The sequence below is a fragment of the Pituophis catenifer genome, unplaced genomic scaffold (assembly GCF_029215685.1).
Source record: "Pituophis catenifer annectens isolate HBS135680 unplaced genomic scaffold, rPitCat1.0.hap2 SCAF_2, whole genome shotgun sequence".
In the NCBI taxonomy this organism is placed as follows: Eukaryota; Metazoa; Chordata; class Lepidosauria; order Squamata; family Colubridae; genus Pituophis; species Pituophis catenifer.
The window spans coordinates 182,265,550-182,286,189 of NW_027256882.1; the positions used below are offsets into that span (position 1 = coordinate 182,265,550).

Consider the following 20,640-nt stretch of genomic DNA (forward strand, 5'->3'; position numbering starts at 1 on the left):
TAGCTGCCTGCTTCTGTTGCTTATTTAGACGCTTTGTCTCTCCCAGTTTCCAGTGGGGATTTTCAGATTGACAAGTAAATTAATGACAGAACTCCTATTTTTGGATTCATAAACTGTTTTAATCTATTGAGCTGTACTCATTTCAGTAACTACCCTATTTCTTCTCTTACCTGGGTGACTCAAGTTCATACTATACCATTGTTTATTCCTAAAACAGTTGGCTGGTTTCATATGCCATGGTTAGAATGCAGTATTGCAGGTTGATTCTGTCCACTGTCAGGAGTTTGATCCTAACCTGTTCAGTATTCGCTCAGCCTTCCATCCTTCAGAGGTCCATAAAATGAGGACCTAGATTGTTGAGGGCAATATGCTGACATTGTAAACTGCACAGTGTGTGCTGTAAAGCACTGTGGAGCAGTATATAGGTCTAAATTCTATTGTGGTAATATGCTAAAACATAAACCGTGATTCATTAACCACTGCTGTTGAGTTCACATATTAAACTAAGATAGTTTGTATGATAGGCGACAGTTCCCCCAGCACCTGGATGAATTGTCGTATCTGGATCCGTTCCAGTCGGGCTTCAGGCCTGAGTACAGCACGGAAACAGCATTGGTCGCGTTGGTTGATGATCTCTGGAGGGCTCGGGACAGGGGTTGTTCTTCTGTCCTGGTCCTATTAGACCTCTCAGCGGCTTTTGATACCATTGACCATGGTATCATGCTGCACCGGCTAGAGGAGTTAGGGGTGGGGGGCACCATCCTACGGTGGTTCTCCTCCTTTCTGACCGGTCGCAGTCCGTGTTGAAAGGGGGGCAGAGGTCGACCCCGAGGCCCCTTGTATGTGGGGTGCCACAAGGGTCGGTCCTCTCGCCCCTTCTGTTCAACATTTATGTGAAGCCGCTGGGTGAGATCATCCATGGTTTCGGGGTGAAGTACCATCAGTACGCTGATGATACTCAGCTGTACATCTCCACCCCGGACCACCCCAATGATGCCCTTGAAGTGATGTCCCGGTGCCTAGAGACCGTGCGGATCTGGATGGGGAGAAACAGACTCAGGCTCAACCCATCCAAGACCGAGTGGCTGTGGTTTCCGACATCCCAATATAGTCAGTTGGTGCCATCACTGACTATTGGGGGCGAGTCATTGGCCCCCACGGAGAGGGTTCGCAACTTGAGTGTCCTCCTGGACTCACAGCTGTCTTTAGAAGAGCACATGATGGCCGTGGCCAGGGGGACTTTTTATCAGGTCCGCCTGATTCGCCAGTTGCGTCCCTTTCTGGATCGGGACTCGTTAAATACAGTCACTCATGCTCTCATTACTTCCCGTCTGGACTACTGCAATGCTCTCTACATGGGGCTCCCCTTGAGGAGCACCCGGAGGCTCCAGCTGGTTCAGAATGCGGCCGCGCGGGTGGTTATGGGAGCGATGTGGTGCTCCCATGTGACCACCCTCCTGCGCGAGCTGCACTGGCTCCCGGTGGTCTTCCGGGTGCGCTTCAAGGTTTTGGTTACCACCTTTAGAGCGCTCCATGGCATCGGACCGGGGTATTTACGAGACCGCCTTCTGCTACCAATAGCCTCTCACCGACCAGTACGCTCCCATAGAGGGGCTCCTCAGGGTGCCGTCGGCCAAACAGTGTCGACTGGCGGCCCCCAGGGGGCGAGCCTTCTCTGTGGGGGCACCTACCATCTGGAACGAGCTCCCCCCAGAGATACGGAGGATCCCGGACCTGCGCACGTTTTGTCGTGCTCTCAAAACTTTTTTATTTCAGCAGGCTGGCCTGGCCTAACTCTCCTCTTTTAAATTTGTAATTTGTGATTTTATAAATTGGGTGTTTTAATCTATGTTTCAGCCAAAATATTTAATAATTTTAAGGGATTTTTTAATATTTGTATTATTTGTATTTTATCTTGGCTGTTCACCGCCCTGAGTCCTTCGGGAGTAGGGCGGTATAGAAATTTGATTAATAAATAAATAATAAATAAATACTGGTTTAGTATGCGGCAAGAACCAGAGTTTGTTTTCTTTCGTGATTTTTTATGTAAGCTGTTTTATAAAATTCTGCTCTGAATATCAAATCCTGGGTACCTCTGAATTTGAGAACATAATCCTGTTCCAGCTCGCTGTGCTACTCTGCCACCTAGGCAACATACTAAAGAAAGCTTCATGAAAAAGTGAGTGTATTTTTTGCTGTTAGAGAGGACCTTTACTGCTATCCTCAGGTACATACAAAATTTGACCACTTCTGCCAGGAAGAGATGCAATATTAATGCCTCGGAATTCGATTTGTAATGGATGCATTATTTGGAGCCTGACACCAATATTGGATATATGAACAGGAAGATATATTTACCTAATTCCTGGATGTTCTGGTTGGGGTGATAATCCAGAATTTCTAAAGGCATCTTATTGGCCATTTCAACCACAAACTCTGATCTAAGCATCATGTTGTCATAATTTAAGCCACAGCTGGCTCCATGTATCAGTCTAAACCAGTGGTGAAATCTAAAATTTGTTACTACTGGTTCTGTGGGTGTGGCTTGGTGGTGGTGGGTAATGTGACTGGGTGGGCATGGCCATTTCTTTTTACTTTTAAAACAATTTTTTCTACAACCTCTTCGGTGAAGAGGTTTCAAAAAAATGCTTTCAAAAGGCTCTGACGATCCCAGCTGAGTTGCCTGATCAGCAGAGGCTTAAAAAAGCCTCTGCAGATCAGGCAACTCAGCTGGGATCGTCAGAGGCTTTTAAAAGCATTTTTTCTACAATCTCTGAAGAGGTTGTAGAAAAAATGCTTTTAAAAGCCTTTGAGGATCCCAGCTGAGCTGCGTGATCATCACAGGCTTTTTTTTTTTACTTTTAAAAGCATTTTTTTGGCCAAAGAGGTTGTAGAAAAAATCCTTTTAAAAGTTAAAAAAAAAGCCTCTGATGATTGTGCGGCTCAGCTGGGTATGGTGGTGGGCAGGGATTTTTGCTACCGGTTCTCCAAACCACCCACCTCCATTGCTACCGGATTGGGTGATCTGATCCGAACCAGGAGCATTTCACCCCTACTCTAAAACATGGTTTGCTAAAAACAGTAATGTAGTGAAGTTGACACAACATGCTAAAGCATGACCCAAACAAGCCACATTACCCTTTATGTGTGTGCATTCAACCAATGATAAAATAGCAAACTCACCTTAACAGACTAATTCAAAGCTATGACTTGGTGATATTTACTTCACAGGTTTTACCCAGACCGTACTTCCTTCTAACACTATTACAAGTTGTTCTTAGTCTCATCAAATGGGACTGCTGTGTACTAAACTCTTTGATCATTGTACAGGTGAATAGATTTCTTCTCGGTTCCATTTAATAGGCCTTCTGAGGGCTTTTAAAAAATCTCTTTTAAAAAAATGCCTGTAAAACTCCTTTAGTATAGAGGGGGGAAAACCCCTTTTTATCTTTCTGGAAAGCTGCCCATGTCCATATGTACACATATAGCTTCAGTTAGCCCAGGCTGGTCTGCACAGCATGCTAAGCCATTGCTTAATTAAGCCCAGTGTGACTTATAGATGTAGGTCATGGATTACATTGGGGTTGAGTAACATACCTTAATCACAATTGATACTCATGTTTAGAAGATTTACAGATTACAGATTAGCAGAGTTGGAAGGGACCTTGTACGTCATCTAGTCCAACCCCCTGTCCAAGCAGGAGACCCTACACCATTTCTGACAAGTGGCAGTCCAATCTCTTCTTGAAAGTCTCAAGTGATGAAGCTCCCACAGCTTCCGAAGGCAAGCTGTTCCATAGGTTGATTGTTCTCTTTGTCAGAAAATTTCTCATTTCTAGGTTGAATCTCTATTTGGTTAGTTTCCATCCATTATTCCTTGTCTGGCCTTCAGGTGCCTTGGAAAATAGCTTGACCCCTTCCTCTCTATAGCAGCCCCTTAAATATTGGAAGACTGCTATCATGTCTCCCCTGGTCCTTCTCTTCACTAGACTAGCTATGCCGAGTTCCTGTAACTGCTTTTCATATGTTTTAGCTTTCAGACCCCTAATCCTCCTGGTTGCTCTTCTCTGCATTTTTTCTAGTCTCAAAACCTTTTTTACAAAGGTGTAAAAAACTGGATGCAGCAATCCAGGTGTGGTCTTACTAAGGCTTTATAGAGTGGTATTAGTACCTCACTTGATCTTGATTGTATGTTAATGCAATTTAGGATTGCATTGGCTTTTTTGGCTGCTGCTGCACACTGCTGGCTCATATTTAGCTGGTTGTCCACTAAGACTCCAAGATCCCTCTCACAGTTACTGCTATTAAGCCTGGTTTCACCCAGTCTATATGTGTATTTTTGGTTTTTCTTGCCTAAGTGTAAGACGTTACTTTTCTCTACATTGAATTTCATTTTGTTAGATAGGGCCCAGTGTTCAAGTCTGTCAAGATCCATCTGGATCTTGAGCCTATCTTCTAGGGGGTTAGCTATTCCTGCTAGCTTAGTATCATCTGCAAATTTGGTAAGTTCCCCTTCTATTCCTTTATCTAAGTCATTTATGAAGATATTGAAGAGTACTGAGTCTAAGACAGAACCTTGTGGTACCCCACTGCTTACTTCCCTCCATGTAGACTTAGACCCATTAAGGACTACTCATTGAGTATGGTCTGTCAGCCAGTTGCGAATCCATTTGGTGATGATGACTCTGAAACTCTGAAAGAAAAGAAAAAAAACTCTGAAGGGTGTCCCAAGTATTAACATGAAATCTTTGCAACATGCACAGATGTCCAATCTACATGATTCAACTTTTCAATTACTTGTTAAAAGTAGTTAAATTTACATGGTTTCACTCTTGCTATGTAACCATTAATAATTCAGCTTTCCAGAGTTTCCAGAAGGTAGCCTGAAAAACAGGCTGTTGTCAAGAAAGATTACTGCTGTCCAGTAGGGGGTAAAATACAACCATTGGAGCTAAACTGTTAATTCTATCCCAGTGGGGCTGTGGGAGGCTGTGGTCTATAAACACCGAAAAATCTGAGGCATTGAATAAATCATATTCATCAGATCTGGATGCTGCCAAATATTTTCTGAGTAAAACAGACAAGAAGGTGATCTCAAATTGGAGAATTTGTTTAAAATTTACAAATAAAATGAGATTAGAAGTTTAAGCAGGAAGAAGCAAACTGATGTGTGGAACAGGAAGAATTAACCTAGACCAGTGGTTCTCAACCTTCCTAATGCCGCGACCCTTTAATACAGTTCCTCATGTTGTGGTGACCCCCAACCAGGGGTGGGTTCTAAATTTTTTTTACTATCGGTTCTGTGGGCGTGGCTTATTTTGTGGGTGTGGCTTGGAGGTCATGTGACTGAGTGGGCATGGCAAGCTGGTCATGTGACCGGGTGGCCATGGCTATGTGTATAGAGACTACTCAGAGGACTGAAAAAAGTCATTTCTGACAGGTCCTCGCACTTTTGACTGGTCCTCACACTTATGACCATCCTCACATTTATGCCCGTGCAGCATTCTTAACAACCATGTCACTCATTTCACAACTGCTTCTCTTCACCATGGTGACAAAATAGGGCAAAAACCTTAAAATGTGAGGACAGTCGTAAGTTCGAGGACTGGTCAAAAGTGCGAGGACCAGTCAAAAATAACTTTTTCAGCCTTCTGAGTAGTCCATGTGCATAAAAGGATACAGCAATAGAGAGGGATGAAGGAAGGGAAGGGAAATTAGAGTAGGAGTGAGGGTAAGAGAGGGAGGAAGAGAGGAGGAGAAGGAGAAAGGAAGAGGAAGTAGGGAGGAGGAGAAGGGGGGAAGAGAAAGTAAGAAGGAAAGAAAAGAGAGAGGTGGTAGGTTTGAGGAGAAAGATTGCTGTACAATAAAAAAGATGAAAGGGAAGAAAACCAACCCCAAACAAATATTAAGATATTAAGATAAAGAATGAATTATTAAACTTTAAAGAATAAAAGAGAACAAATAGCAATAAATAGCAATAATTAGAAACAAACATACAAACATACAATGTATTTTCTTTGAACAGAGTATTTGGCCAGTTCACAAATTTAAACAAATTGAACCTACATGAAGGTTCAATGTTTAGTCATTTCAATTAAATTTACAATTTCTATATTTCCTTTTTGCCATATTTATTCCTCATCTATTTTTTTTAAAAAACCAATATTACCCTTCATCCTCATCTCTAATCTTAATCAAATTCAATTTTTCCCTTCTATTCTATATTATACCCCTTCGCATTGTCATCTATTTTTATATCGATCCTCACATTGGTTAATTATGTAATTATGTAATACAGTTGTTTAATATAAATTCAACATCTTAATATAAATCAATTAGTTATATAACTATCTTTTTTGTATATTAATCAATATGAACATGAATATTCCAATTTTTTCCATGCAATCCAATTTCTTACAAATCAATTAATTATATTTACCAATAATAATAAACCAAATAATTTCCCTCATATATTCCTCCAAACCACAACTTAACCATTTCTGCTTTCAACACAATATACAATTAATAGTATCTCAATTATTACAATTCCCTAGTTAAATAGAGCTTTTTTTCTTTTGTGTTTTAAAATCTTGAACCTCTTCTTTTGCCCTAAATTTCCCATTGTTTGCAGTTTTGCACTACCTTTTTTGGTGAGGAAAAAGAAAAAGAAATCTCTCTCTGCCTCATTTTGTCACGTTGCAGCAAAGACCCTGCTTTACTTTCAGTTTCACTTTTTCAGCATAGCTAGGGGGAAAAAAAATCTGCTCCAGCAATTTACCTCTTTGCCGCTAGCTAGCAACAGAGCCCTCCGCAAAACAGCTGAGAGCAAATCAGCTGAGAGTCTGGAGGCTGATCAAATGAACTTATGGTAATTAACCTGTGCTGAAGCTGAAAGGGGCTGTTTTTTTCTATTTTTGCAGGCACCGGTCTACTCATTTGTTTTCTTTTAACACTGATCAGCTGTAGGGCGGCCCTTTGAAGCCCCAAGGCAAGAATTTAAACAGTTTTTTTTCCCTCTAGCCATCAACTGGGACTCAGGAGGCAGCAATAGATTGGGAGTGGGCAGGGTAAGCGAACGGCGACCTGCGATACAACAGAGGCAGAGGGTGAGGGTGAGTGAAAGCTTGGGGGGGGCGAGAGAGGGCTTTGGCCACCCCTGTGAAATGGCCGTTCGACCCCCAAAGGGGTCACGACCCCCAGGTTGAGAACCGCTGACCTAGACAGAAAGATGAAAACCAAACTTCAAGCAGAAAGAGCAGCAACCATGTCACCTAGGCAGAGGGCAAATAGGCAGCCAAACAATAGTGGGTGTAATGATTGCCTCTTCTTCCAACTTAAGAAAATAAAAACTCTTGAAACATGGTTGTTCAAAAGGAACCTTTTATTAAGCAGAAGTGATAACAACCCAGTTAAAGCAAGATCTGAATACCCCTAGGATTAAAGCAGTAGAGACCCTTCCCTTTAAGTCAGAATGCAGATTTTAGCCAATACACAAGTATGAAGATGTTTTCTTTACTAGTTTCCCCGAGAACCCGAATAAACATGCATTCACACTGTTACCCTTTAAAGTGAAACAGCCCACATGGCTATCAAACATTCCCCAAAGTTAAGGGGATCTCAGGGCTCTTTGGCGCCAGGATATAGGTTGTAAAATATCTGTTGACACAGGCAATGCTGGTAAATCGAATCCAAGTCTCCCCCTTCTTCCAATTGAATGGCAGTATCACTTTTAGGGATCTGATAGTGGGATTGGCAAGGAGAACCTCTTCCTTTGACAGACAACATAAATGTAATGTTACTATTTCACATAGAACATTGTTTATTAGGGCTGATACTTCAGATCTGAAGCCCAAAAAGTACTTAGCATATTGGGTTACCATAGTGAAAAATTGCTCCACTAAAATGAGAACCAGAAAAATGGAGATCTGAGTTTCAATTTTCTACATTGAAACACCAATATGATTCACTGGCCCAACCAAAGCGGACTGAGAGCCCCAAGCTTAGGTCAGCAAGGATGATATAGACCCCTCTCCTAGAAGAATGAGATATTTTAGGAAATATTAAAAGGACAGAATATTTCCCCTAAAAGGAGGCAGAAACTCAGCCCCCCCCACCTTTGTCAATGGGCCATTAAGACCTGAGCCTGTCTATTCTACATAACAAAGGCAGAGCCTTAGTAGGAATTGCCCTCACCCAAGATCCAACAAAGATAGGATTAACCTTCTACCCATCCAGCAACAGAACTCACCACATGGCACCTGGGAAGATTACACCACCGAGCAAGGCTCAACCAAACTTGGACTCAAAACACAGTATACAGAGTTGCCCCTGCATGGCCCCATGGGAGTCTGACAACCAATCAGAATATAACCTCATATTCAAAGCCCAACAAAGGGCATGAAACCAAGCCACTCTCAGCATCTCTGCCCTTTTTCTGCTCAGGAACTCAAGCCAAGTGATCCTGTCCACCATTAAACCATCTTTCCAAGCAACTTCCATGAATCCAGTGTCTTTTTCCCCACTTGGAACTGAACCCAGAAGGATATTTCTTCCAACAGAAGAAAATGGGCTAATCCATAGTAGGTAATTAATTACATGGTATAATTCCCAATTTTGCATCACTAATGGGACACATACTTATGCTGCCCTGTTGAGCAGGGAAGCTGGCCCCTTTGTTTGTCCATTGAGATACATTGGCCCTGTTTCACACGTGGCAGCTTTAGTCTCATATCTTCTTATTCACTTTGAATTGACTATATTTAGTATCAGAAAAGATTCTGCATTCCTTGTTATTTATGTTACATAGATGAATATATAACAAATATTAAAACAGAAAATATCAATTTCTTGTTTTCTTTGCTGTGCTAGTGGAGAATAAAAATCAAACTTCTAAATCCTACAGGGCACTCACACAGCATTTAACTGCAGTTCCTCAAAACAGCCACACTTTTTCCTGGGACTGCACAGCTGTTCTCCTGACCTATCTACATGAAGGTTCAATGTTCAAAAGGATCCTGAAAAACTTGAACATTGGGTCTTTTTCCAGTAAAATTCAGTTTAATAGGAAGAAATGCAGAGTTATACACTAAAAACCAGATGTAGAAATACAAGACAGGTGGCACCTGATACCAGATACAGTCACTGTATCTGTTTACAGACAGAACAGGGTTCAAAATAAGGAGTCATTTTCTGATTGTGATTGCTATTAAGCAATGGAATAGGCATCACTGACAATTTTCAAATAAAGGTTGGACAGCTATTTGTGATGGTCAATGATTCCTGGTCAAGAACCCTGGTGGTGAAGTTAGAATGCAGTAATGCAGGCAAACTCTGCCCACAGTCTGGAATTTTATCCTGATGGGCTCAAGGTTGACTCAGCCTTCCATCCTGCTGAAGTCAGAAAAATGAGGACCCAGATTGTTGGGAGCATGATTCTGACATTGTAAACCACCCAGAGGGTGCTGTAAAGCATTTTGGAGCAGTATAAAAATCTAAGTGCTATTGCTATTCCTGCTTTCTAGACCTCCAAACTCCTTTTCCAACATCTTATATAGATCTGTAAACTGAGCCCTAAAGTTGTGTTCAAACAATGAGTTTATCTGTGTTAAAAAGAACCAGTTATCCAATTTAACCTAATCTTCTGAATTTGCACAACACACTGAACCATAAACCCACCACATAAACAAATTCACTGAACAAATTAGATTAAAATGTGGTTCATTAGTTATTCTGTGACATGCATATAATCAGTTTTATATTTCTTACTAAAAATTAAAATGTGTTTTTCAGTCAGAACAGCACTAGATGGTGCTACTTCACATACTCTTCCAAAACTGCTTGAGACAGCAGCCAATTGTTTGCTTATACTGTATATATAAGCTTAGATATATAGATATAGATATAGATTTCATCTCCTCCTTTCATGATAACCAACAAGGATGTGCAGATCTTGGGCCCATCGCTCTCTCTCAGGAAGGAAGAAGGCAGGAGTAAATCACTTTTTAAAATCTTGCCAAAAACATGCAGGGACGTGTTCATTTAGTTGCCAAGCATCAAGACTAACACAAAGGCACATGCGCACACACAAATGCCTAACTAAATAAACCACACTGGCATTTTCTGTACAATATATGAAGCCATGACTAACTAAATGTACTGAATTAAACCAGTTGCCTGGATTCATGTGAATACACTGAACCCTAAGTGAATCAATCTTTTAGTCTAGTGTGCCGTACAAACTGTACTCCTGCTGCTTAGTGTGATATGTGACTCTAACCATAAAGGCATACCTGTCAACCAAATCTTTATTACAGTAGTAGTTAGTAGACCAACAAAATTCAAGCCTAATTTTCTACCAATCACCTACATCAGGTGTATGGCATGGTCAGATATAAACTTCAGAGGAAGCACAATGCTTTCAGAGCAAGCACAAAACTTAACTATTTACAGACTACCCATTTCACAATAATGACCCTGGGTGGAGTACTGTACAAGGATTAAAATCATAACAGTATAAAGTCACAAGAAACCAGTTAAAATAACAATCCCAAAATTTAAAAAAAACACATCAAGAGATTCACCTTACCTCCTGGCACAAATATCTGGGAATACAACCAGGTTTCTAATGCCTTACAGAAGACTAACAGCCTTGGGGCCACACAGATCTCTAATGGAGGTACTATTTTACAAGTCAGCCACAAAACAGATACGATATGGGGTCTAACAAGGTGACATTATCCGATGGAGTGGATCTGAAACATGCCCTCCCTGTTAGACCTGGTGGGGTAGGCAAAAACAATGGGGGACAGGTAGTCCTGCAAATAGGCTGGTCCGATGTTATTACATATTACCTTCCACCCAAGCATATTGCTGTATTGTTTGAATTCAAAATGGCTGTCATCTTGGAGTATTTTAATCCGAATGCTATAAATTAGAGCATTTCAGTAAACCAATATCATACTTGTTTTAGGTTCACACGAAACAAAAAACCTGAAACATCAGGAAAGAGTATTTGCATGCACTCAGGTGTATGTGACCACAGCTTCAGAGACTAGCAATAAAGTCTTTTCGATGTTGTTCACTAGACTTCTTCCAAATCAGAAACGCTGAGATACATCGGGGATATAATTATAATTATTTAAATTTATACGCCTTTCGACTTCCAGAGTATAGAAACAAACGCCTGAAGAGTCCTGACTAGCCCCTGCCTTCCGCAAAAATATGTGACGTCACCGCACAGCCTGCCTCAACGACATTGTCTGCAACGAGAAATCTTCATATACACGTGAACTGGAGCGCAACCAACTATGATTTAAGAAATTTGAACATGGATGTCCATAAGATCATTCTGCTCTTGCTACAATTACTATACTCTTTATTACAGTTTAAGGCTTCCTTAATCATGTAAATCCAAAACAATAAGTTTTAGGTTCTCACGATAAAAAAGAATCCTAAAATGTATTTTGGATAACATTTTAACACCATACGCGAACTAGGTCACAGAATTCGATAAAACTTTCTCCGGAGCAAAAAGTGGCTATAGAAATAGTTAAAAACCGTATTATTGTGCTACCAGTGACGTCCCGCCACGAGGAAGGAAGTGAGATTTTCCCGTAGGTACAGCAGGGCGGTCGAGACCCGTAAGGATTCGAGGGCAGCTCCTGGAAAGCCCTCTCCGGAGCTCCCGGCATCCTGTTTCCGCGTTCAGGCGAAGAACCGCCTTGCAATCCCCGGACCCGGCGAGGGCGGGTAGACAGCAGGGCGGGCGGCCACTTCGGACCCGCTCCAGGTGGGAGTGGTTGGATGATGTGGAGCATCGATTGCTGAGGTCGGCTGTGAGAAGACGGCTCGGGCACTTCTTCCTTTTTCGAGAGTGGCTTTGCTCTCCTCCCCGCGCAGACCAGGAGCTGCTAGTACTGCTGCTTCTCCTCTTCTCTGGAGCAACTAAATCAGCCCGAAAATCGCAGCAGGTTCCAGCCTGTGGGAGAAACCAGGCTCGGGTCCTTACGCCCCGTAGCCAGGCGAAGTAAGTCAGTCAGTGATCTTGGCTTCTTCTGTAACTCTTTCGAAGGGAGCCCTACGGCCAGTTGCAACGTCCGGTTACTCTCCGGGCAGCTGGCGTTGCTCAGTGTCGGGTTGCTTGTTCGCTAAGCGAGGTTGCAACTCCAAACTGCCCGGATGCGAACTTCTTCCTTTGAGACTTCGGGGTGTGTTGACTGGGCGCGCCCTAGAGGGAAAGTGAAGGCGACTGTCTTGGGGTTGACGCAGGAAGGCTGTCTGGTTTGACTCTCCTTCATTCTAGAGTCACAAACTTGGGTATTGGGGAACGGCCATGCATCCATTTCCTTCTCGGCCAACTGCGAACATCAGTTAGTGCTCCTCTTTGAAAAGGAGGGTAATAAAACTAATGGCATGAGATTACTTTCCTTCTTAAAGATCAGGGTTTATGTATTTAAATCATCATTGAATCAACGTCAGCAAAGTTCCGATTGGTGTTCTATTTACAATTCACAGTGTTCTTTCAAGAATGTGCCGAAATACTATTCTGCACTTAGTAAAAATAGGAGAGGGGAGAATTAGGGGACCATCTCTTCATTGGAAGCTAGTAGCTGTTCAAAACAGCTATAGGGCCCTAAAAAAGTAGCTGCACAGAGTCCCCAGCCTGGCACTTTCAGAATGTGTTTGACTATAATATTCATTATCCACAACTTTCAGGGTCAATTGGTAAATTTACTGCATGTTCTTATGTAATCCATTTGAAGAGCACCAAGTCCGGGAAGGTGCTCTCATGTAGTTGGATATGTCTCGGGATCTGGTACTGTTCCAACTGTTAATCAAATGTAGGAGATCTATAGACTGAAATCTATTCTTTCCACTGAAGGAATCTTTGAGATCTGCTTAGCACTGCTACAAGAGCAAACTGATGTGGAAGTTCCTCCAGAATTAGGAGACGACCATTAAAAGAGTCACAGCAATGATTTAAACTTTTTATTTTGTCCAGTTTCTGTGCTTTTACCAGAACAGATATAGTGAGTCTGATCTTTTGTGGCAACCTCAGCTGGCATCCACATCTGTGTGATGGTCCCGGAAACTGTCAGTATTTGCAGTCTTTCTATCTGTGGTCATTAGAAGCAGATAGGGCATCTGCACACCTGAATGGCTCTTCCTGGCTTTTGAGCAATGAAACGTGGCATTCCTGGAGTCAAGACTGCTTGGGTGGAGTGTACAGATAAGCTGATGGATCTAGGTTTTTATTTTCTCTCACAATTTGTACAGTTGACATTTTCCTTTATGTGTTGTTTCCTAATCTACCTTGATTTGGGAGGACAGAAACAGAAGAGCAGTATTAAAAAAAAGACAACCACAAAAACTGGATTCAAAGGTTGCATGATTGTTTATTTTTGGCTTAGCATGTTGTATGAAGCCAACTATTAAAACTTGTGAAGCATGGGTGTTATAAAAACCTGTCGGATTATAGTTGCTTAGTATAACATGATAAAAGGTGGCTTCACATAAAGTGTAAATCCAAATCAAGTTCATAAACCATAGTAGGACTATCCTAATATTAATATAAACCCACCCAATTTGAATGAAAAGGAACTCAAAACTAAACAAGAACTGAGTGATCAAGGGATCGATATGACATGGTATTTACAAGTGCAGATACATTCTAGATGTGAGAAAGAAAGATGCTAAATTATATAGTTTTTATAAAGAATTAACAAAATTAGATAAGATATTAACAGGAACAGAGGAAAGATTGATAAAGAAATTGTACAGCTACTTATTGGGCATAAAACTGGAAGATCAATAAGTGAAGGAGACAATAATAGCATGGGCAAAAAATTTGTATAAGTTGTTTTATAGATGGCACTTTGCATCGGCGAGGTTGGCAAAGATGTTCAAAGATAAGTCAGCTAAATGTTGGAAGTGCCACCAGTCTTATTATCATATGTGGTGGACATGTGTAGAAGCAAAAAAATATTGGACAAAAATACATACATGGCTGGAAAAGATGATAAAATAGCACATTGAGTTAAAACCAGAAATATTCTTGTTGGGGATTGTACCTGAAACTTATAGTAAAGAGATCACATAATTATTCATCTATTAACCACAGCTAGAATCGTATTTGCACAAAATTGGAAAAGTGATCCCTACTGATGAGAAAGTGATTAGGAAAATATTAGAATGTGCAGAAATGAACAGATTAACACTGGCAATTAAGGAGAAAGAACAAACTGAATATATGATATGGGAATTATTTTATCAATGGTTAGAGAATAAAAATAGAAGTTGGAAATAAAGGAGATTAAAGAAGAGTAGAAAATATGCTAAGATAGAAATGTAAACAATATAATTGTTAGTATTATGCTGATTATGATTATTTATTTATTTATTTATTATAATATGACAAATCTATGAAGAGTCTTAACCTTAACATTTCAATGGTGATGCTAATATTGCTGCAATTTCTGCTAAGAGAACCCTACATCAACCTGTGTTTTATTCCTTAGGCCTACAGTAAGGTAAAGGTTCCTCTCGCACATGCATGTTAGTCGTTCCCGACTCTAGGGGGCAGTGCTCATCTCCATTTCAAAGCCGAAGACGTCTCCGTGGTCATGTGGCTGGCATGACTAAATGCCTATTACCTGGTGGTCCCTGTTTTTCTACTTGCATTTTTATGTACTTTTGAACTGCTAGGTTGGCAGAAGCTGGGACAAGTCACGGGAGCTCACCCCGTTATGCAGCACTAGGGATTCGAACCGTTGAACTACTGACCTTTTGATCAACAAGCTCAGCATCTTAGCCACTCCTGGATTCTCGGCTGTCTTTAGATGACCATCTGACGGCCGTAACCAGGGGGGCCTTCGCACAGGTCCGTCTTGTGCGCCAGTTGCATCCGTTCCTAGACCGGGATGCCCTCGCCACGGTCACTCACGCCCTTGTTACCTCTAGGTTGGACTACTGTAACACCCTCTACATGGGGCTGCCCTTGGGATGTGTCCGGAGGCTTCAGCTAGTCCAAAATGCAGCCGCGCGGGTAGTTACGGGGGCGTCTAGATACTCCCGTGTAACACCTCTCCTGCATGAGCTGCACTGGCTACCGGTGGCACTCCGGATACGTTTCAAGGTGCTGGTGCTCACCTATAAAGCCCTTCATGGCTTAGGCCCGGGGTACTTGCAGGACCATCTCCAGCCGTTCTCCCATCGTCCTGTGCGCTCTCACAGAGTCGGCCTCCTCAGGGTGCCGTCGGCCAAACAATGTCGGCTGACGACCCCCAGGGGGAGGGCGTTCTCTGTGGGAGCCCCGACCCTCTGGAATGGATTGCCCACTGAGCTCAGGACAGCCCCCGACCTTCTTTCCTTCCGTCGCGAGCTGAAGACGTGGCTCTTCCGCCAATTAAACTGATCCGTTTGGGGGTACACTGGTATAATTTTAAATCGTTTTTAATTGGGTTACTGATTTTAATTTGATATTGTATTGTGATTTGTATTGAGGTTGTCATTTTGTAAGCCGCCTTGAGTCCCTAGGGAGAAAGGCGGCATATAAATCGCAATAAATAAATAAATAAATAAATAAATAAATAAATAAATAAATAAATAAATAAATATAATAAAGGTAGATACAAATAAAATAATAAAATGATGTATATACATGTTCCAATAAGTAGTTATGTTTGATAGTCTGTGGAATTGCATACCTGTTGAATTTCACCCTTTTTTATTGTCCAATTTATCTGAATTGTGTATATTTAGTACCATCACTTTTGGTCCAGTTCATAGATCTAATGAGGTGATTTGGTTTTGCTAGTAAATACCACTGATTTGCTTAGAGTCCTACCACACTATTTGGAGTATAAAATTGGAAGTAATGATTTTTCCTGATCTGATACTCTTTTGAGTTACAGTACTATCCATGCAATGTCCGCAAGGAGTAGAATATGAAAGAGAAAACAAATACGCACTCTCGTTTACCATATTTTTCAGAGTATAAAACACACTTCCCCCCCCCCCTAAAAGGGGGTGGAAATGTTGTTGCGTTTTATACACAGAATACAGCCATTTTGGTGTCCTGAAGCCTCGCCCCGCTCGTCCCATTTTTGTGAAAAATGAGGCACACAGAGGGTTTGGGAGGCCTGCAGAGTGCTCCTGGGGGCCAGGGATGGCAAAAACCTTTTTTTTCTTACTTACCTCTTCGAAATCTTGGTGCATCTTATATACCGGTGCATCTTATAGTCCAAAAATATGGTATATAGGGTTTGTATTGGCCAATGTAAAAAACAACAACCCACTTTTCTGTGTGAGAAAGACACCAATAAGATGCTTCTGGTTCCCTTCATATCTCTGTAATACAGGTAGTCTTCAATTTATGATCTCAGTTGGGACCAGAACTCCCATCACTAAAAGATGAGGTTGCTAAGTGAGTTATCATGTGACCGATTTTATGATCTTTTTTGTCTTATAAGCAAATAATGTAGTTAAGTGAATTATGATGCTGTGATGTAATGTGTAGGACCGGTTGTAAGTCACTTGTTTCAGCACTATCATAACTTCAAATAGTCATAGTCATAAGTCAAAGGTTACCTATACAAGAGAAGTGATGAAGAACATTATCAAAGAGCTGAGGCTCCCAAGGAAAAAAAGCATGGATTTGGCTAAAAGTTTAGTCCTTTGAATCAATTCCTTTTCCAGCCTGCAGCATTTTTGCAGAGACTGACTTTCAATTAATCTACTACTGTATATTTGAGATCATTTTATGTGGAATAATTACATGTTAACATGACTGAAATACCTCTTTAGTCTTAGCAAAACTTTCTGGGACACTCTAGTGGCTGACATTCAGCACAAACTAAGGCAATTTGGCTGCACTTAACAGGACATTAACATCAAAGTAAAAGAGTATCTCATTGTCAGTGTGTTGAGAAATGTGGGTTACAGAATGAGCCTGAATATATTTCACTGGAAGAGACAGATGGACAGATTTGTGAAAGTAGTCATACTTGCCAATTAGGAAGGCATTTGTGATAGGATTAGTTATAAATGGCTTCTTTTTTGAGGGCTGGGGCAGGAGTGAAATTTACTTACCTTCGCTACCGGTTTGCAAATGTGAGCACGCTCCCTATGCTTGTGGGTGCCTCCTCCGTACATGTGCAGAGCCTTCTGCACATGCACAGAGGGTCAAAAATGGGACATGATGATGTCCAGGCGGGTGGGCGGAGCCTCCCGCCACCTGCGCTACCAGTTTTCCCAAGCCAGATAGAACCGGCTGAATTTCACCACTGGGTTGGGGATATAAGACAATGGTATCCAGATTAGAGAAAGCAATTGTATCTCAGTTGTCTCTAAGGCCATCAGGAGACTCACTATGTGATATACACTGCTCAAAAAAATAAAGGGAACACATGCAGAAGACATCCGAGGTCTGAATGAATGAAATAGCCTTATTAAATACTTTGTTCTTTACATACAGTAGTTTATACACTGCTCAAACAACTAAAGGGAACACAAAACTACTGTATGTAAAGAACAAAGTATTTAATAAGGCTATTTCATTCATTCAGATCTCGGATGTCTTCTGCTTGTGTTCCCTTTATTTTTTTTTGAGCAGTATATTTATTTATTTATTTATTTATTTTTATTTTATTGAATTTGTATACCGCCCTACTCCCGAAGGACTCAGGGCGGTGAACAGCCATAGAATAAAACATAAATACAAAATTTAAAATAGAATAAAATGAATTAAATAATTTGGCTGAACAAATTTAAAACCCCAATAATTTAAAACCAAATTTAAAATTTCCATTTAAAAAGGGGAAAGACTTAGGTCAGGCCAGCTTGATGAAATAAGAAAGTCTTGAGCGCGCGACGGAAGGTACGCAGATTCGGGATCCTCCGTATCTCCGGGGCGAGCTGGTTCCAGATAGTAGGTGCCCCCACAGAGAAGGCTCTCCCCCTGGGGGCCGCCAGTCGACATTGTTTGGCCGATGGCACCCGGAGGAGCCCCTCTCTATGGGAGCGTACTAGTCGGTGGGAGGCTATTGGTGGTAGCAGGCGGTCCCGTAAATAACCAGGTCCTAAGCCATGGAGCGCTCTAAAGGTGATAACCAAAACCTTGAAGCACACTTGGAAGACCACCAGGAGCCAGTGCAGCTCGCGCAGGAGAGGTGTTACATGGGAGCGCCACGTCGCTCCCGTCACCACCCGCGCGGCCGCTCTCTGCGCCAGTTGGAGCCTCCGAGTGCTCCTCAAGGGGAGCCCCATGTAGAGAGCGTTACAATAGTCCAGACGGGAGGTGACGAGGGCATGAGTGACCGTGCGTATTAATTGAGAAAGGTGGAAGCAGGAAGTCTATAGTGTTTAAACCCCCAGACCATCATTATTGTTTTAAATATTGCTTCCTTGTTTGTCAGGCAAATTCAGACATTCATAGCCCACTAGGGACAGAATATAGATTTCCAAGGAAAAGCTTCATCACTGGAAGCTTTCAAGAAGAGACTGGACTACCATCTGTCAGAAATGGGTTGGACTAGATGACCTACAAGGTCCCTTTCCAACTCTGTTAATCTGTAATCTGTCATATAGACACAGATTAAGATTAACCAGCCCTTCCTCCCCTTTGGTTTTAGAGACAAATGCTGCTAATTATAAGGTTTTACTCAGACTGCAACTTGCAGCAGCTTGGTTTCTGGATTTCAATGCTTCGTTTTGCTTTGCTTTGGCCTCAGTTGTTTCATTTGCACTAGGTCTCCTGCAGCCCTTGATGGATGGATTCCCTTGCTTGTTTATCTCTTCTGGCCTGATTTAAAAATGGAATAAGAAAACTCAGTTCTATCATTGTCACTTGAAAGAGAACTTGGTAGAATTTCAACCAAACTCCCTAGGTTGTTGGGTTTCTTTAACAGATTAGTCCATCTTCGCATGTTTCATCAATCAACTTGTAGGAAAAAAATGTGGAGGCTGGAGGCAGTGCCTGGTCAGGAAAATGTGTTCCACCATTGTAGTCAGTTGGAGTGAGGGGAATTGCTTGAAGCCCAGCATGCCAGTGCAAGACAGAAAACACTGCTTTTGAAATGAAGCCAGGAGACATGGGTGGAGGATGAGGATGGGTTGAGGATAACATTGTGGGTTCCTGCACTTCTGAAGTAGTGGATGGCTCATGCTCATCACTCCAGGCTAAGCTGGAAGTGTAGATCTGGAAGCAGAACAGCAGGAGGAATTCTCTCCCTCTCAGCCTCGGAACAAACACTGGAATCGCCAGAAGGTGGCAAGTCCAGGAAAACTGAACGTTTTGGGTAGTGTGATTTCTAAAGAAAAAAAGTCTAGAAAAATTTGTGTTAGATTTTTTCTTTTTTCTCTGTGATGTAAATTGTTTCTCTTTCTGTACAAATTAGGAAATTGTGCTTTATATTAGCCAGGTAGCATGCGAGTATAGTGTCTGTCTGAGGATCCATAATTTACAACAGTGTTTGAAGCCTGGCAGTGTTGGCATCTGCATTCCTTACCAAGTGTGTTAAGACTGGGATGTGGAGATATCTCCCTTAGTTTCCTCCTAAAAATGCCATGCATCACACAGCAAAGTGAATGTTCCTGAGGCTGAGGAAGAGGGGGAGGATTTTCTTTTAGAATATTTTGTAATAATATAGCAAGTTCTTCTCCCTTTGTACTCAATTAATTTATACTCTGCCCTTTTCCAAAGTGCCCAGAGTAACTATACCCGATCTCACCCTGTCTCCATGTTATCTTTTCTTTAATCCTTTAGAGTAGATGAGGTTGAGAAACAGGAATGGGCAGGGTTACCTAGTAAATATTTGAGGCTGGGTTTCTTTTTTCTTTATCAGGCACCAAATCGGCATAAAATCCTTTTCACCTTCCTTTTCTCTTCCTTTTCTCTATGCCATTTTCACTAATTTACTACTTCAGCTTATTCAATTGTTTTCTAGTTTATTTCTTTATAACCAATCCATTCTTTGTCTATTTTGAAGAAGCAAAGAGATATTGATGGGTATCTTTTAGCTTCAAAGTTGTCCAGACAAGAAGCACAACCATGAATATTAACTCTATCTTTATTATAAGGTTATGTCTATGGAGATGCTCAGTCATCTAGGCCATAGTTGTCCTAAAGGTGCTTTTTCAAGAGGCAACTGGACTTTCTGTGGTGTAATGAAAATAATCTCACACTTAACACCACAAAAACTAAAGAATTTATAATTGACTTCAGGAAGAAGAGAGATGTACATCTACCACTGTACATAAATGGTGAGGAGGTGGAGAGGGTGGGTAGTTTTAAATTTCTGGGCACTTATATCTTGGAGGACCTCTCATGGACTATGAATGCTAACATACTTGTAAAGAAGACTGTACTTCCTGAGAATGCTCAGGAAGATAAATCTACCTCAGCATCTACTTCTGTCCTACTATCACAGCACCATTGAGAGTGTCCTGACATACGGCATTCTTGCATGGTATGGGAGCAGCTCTGTAGCGGACAAAAAAGCTCTACAGAGAATCATTAAAACTGCCCAGAATATTATCGGACTCCAGCCCTGGACAACATCTTCGAATCTCGCTGTTTGAGGAAGTTGCATAACATTCTCAGAGACTCTTCCCATCCTGCTTACAATCTTTTTGGACTGTTGC

At 41.6% G+C, this 20,640-nt stretch overlaps 1 protein-coding gene across 2 annotated transcripts in view; it reads left to right on the forward strand.

The window, feature by feature from the left end:
* The first annotated feature begins 11,755 nt into the window (after positions 1 to 11,755).
* The window catches only part of RAB3D (RAB3D, member RAS oncogene family), a 51,845-nt gene continuing 42,960 nt past the window's right edge, over positions 11,756 to 20,640 (forward strand). The window contains exon 1 of one of the 2 annotated variants that reach the window (XM_070935275.1): positions 11,756 to 12,025. The gene's annotated coding sequence lies outside the window, so the exon portion shown is untranslated. The remainder of the gene's footprint in view (positions 12,026 to 20,640) is intronic. The other variant, XM_070935274.1, reaches the window with a different exon arrangement.